Source organism: Sinocyclocheilus anshuiensis, unplaced genomic scaffold (assembly GCF_001515605.1).
Source record: "Sinocyclocheilus anshuiensis isolate Anshui unplaced genomic scaffold, SAMN03320099.WGS_v1.1 scaffold882, whole genome shotgun sequence".
Classification (NCBI taxonomy): domain Eukaryota; kingdom Metazoa; phylum Chordata; class Actinopteri; order Cypriniformes; family Cyprinidae; genus Sinocyclocheilus; species Sinocyclocheilus anshuiensis.
The window spans coordinates 974,421-976,540 of NW_015540910.1; the positions used below are offsets into that span (position 1 = coordinate 974,421).

A 2,120-nucleotide genomic window follows, 5' to 3' on the forward strand; every position below is an offset into this window, starting at 1 on the left:
GTAAGTTGTAACATTTGTTTTATTAGTATATTCATTAATTCTACAACAAAATGATGAAACTGTCATGACAAAAATTTAATTTTTCTTGTATAGCAGTACAACAGCAAGGGCAAGATCACCACTACAGGAACTGAAACCATAAAGGATGTGATGTCATGCAGCAGTGAAAGCTGGGAATCTTAACGTAGGCTATAGCCTAGTGATCAGTGTTTTTTTCAACTGCCACTCTGTTGACTAAGCCTGCTGGGCAACTTAATCCACCATCTGTTGAATAGAAAGCATCAGTCAGAGCCGCTTCACAGATGCTGCGTGTGTCCATTACAGTGTTAGATACTATAAAGCACGACAACACTCTATTTCAGACCTTTTAAAATAGCATATTGTGTTCTAATTATACTTGCCAACTAGCCCTACATGTGATTTGTTAATAATGAATATTTTGACATTTTCTCAAGAAATGTAAAGTGTGAGTGGTGGTGAGTTGGTAACACTTTAGTATAGGGACCAGTTCTCACTGTTAACTAAGTTTCTAATTAGCATGCCTATTATTAACATATTGGCTATTTATTAGTACTTATATAAAATACATATTCTGCATAACCATATTCTACATCCCTAATTCTTCCCAATACCTAAACTTAAAGGGATAGTTCACCCAAAAATGAAAATTCTGTCATTAATTACTCACCCTCATGTCATTCCAAACCCATAAGACCTTCGTTCATCTTCGAAACACAAATGAACACAATTCAACCGTAATTGTACGAAGCTAAGAGAATACTTTTTGTGCGCAAAGAAAACAATAATAACAATTTATTCAACAATTCTGTTTACATTCAACATGCGCGTGCTCTGCGGAAGACGGTAACTCTGGGAGAAGAAATGCTGAATAAATTGTTATTATTGTTTTCTTTGCGCACAAAAAGTATTCTCTTAGCTTCGTAAAATTATGGTTGAATTGTGTTAATTTGTGTTTCGAAGATGAACGAAGGTCTTAAGGGTTTGGAATGACATGAGGGTGAGTAATTAATGACAGAATTTTCATTTTTGGGTGAACTAACCCTTTAAACTACCTTACTAACTATTAATAAGCAGCCAATTAGGAGTTTATTGAGGCAAAAGTTGTTGGCTTGTTAATGGATGTGACCATAGTTTTATTTATTTATTAATTTTTTGTACTTTTTTTCATTTAATTTAGTAATTTTGTTATGTGCTTTTGTCTATTTATTAGGTTATTTTTATTTATTTATTCATTTATTTGCTTATTTTTTTATATTTGTATTTAACTTTAATTGATTTTATTAAATTTTAGGGTAACACTTTACAATACAGGTCCCATCAAGTATCGTTAATTAATGCACTAATGCATTTTGATCTTCTGGTGAAATGACAAAATTGTCTATAGTGACATACGTCAAACTTCTTCAATCATTTTGTTCTCAAAAACTCTGCTGACTGCAAGCTTGCATTCAGCTCTGCCTCCATCCAATCAACAACTGATGAGCGGAACCAATTCTCTGCCCTACATTTTGGGCCTGTCCAAATACCCGCACTTGTGGTCTTGGCCACTTGAGAGCGCGTGCATGCAACAGGAAGTAAGTGTGCAAGACTGTCCCAGGTCTTAAAAACGCCAAAGCACTGTGCCCTTAACGCACACTAAATCCACACTTCAGAGCGATATTCGAGGCTAAGTGTATCCCATTATGCATCATGTTGTGGAAATGAATCATGATACTTTTTGCCGAGATCTCGTGAGATGTCGCAGAAACTTTTCCAGTGTACGTTAAATATTAATAAAAATTAGATATTACATATAATTTGGTAGTAAAACGTAAAAAAATGCACATTTTATTGGTCCAGACTGCAGAGATATGTATTTTGTAGTGCTGTCAAAAGATTAATCGCAATTAATCGCATCCAAAATAAAAGTTTTTGTTTGCATTATATATGTATGTGTACTGTGTATATTAAATGGGGAATATATAAATACACACACATACAGTATATGTTTTGAAAATATTTACGTTTATACATTTATATATTCATATTCCTATATTTTATATTATATATAAATATATTTAATATATAAACATAACATATTTTTCTTAAATATATACATG

General features: G+C 32.7%; 1 protein-coding gene across 2 annotated transcripts in view; it reads left to right on the plus strand.

The window, feature by feature from the left end:
* LOC107689245 (ATP-binding cassette sub-family D member 2-like) overlaps window positions 1-2,120 on the plus strand; it is a 16,143-nt gene that overhangs the window by 3,203 nt on the left and 10,820 nt on the right. The window lies entirely within an intron of this gene.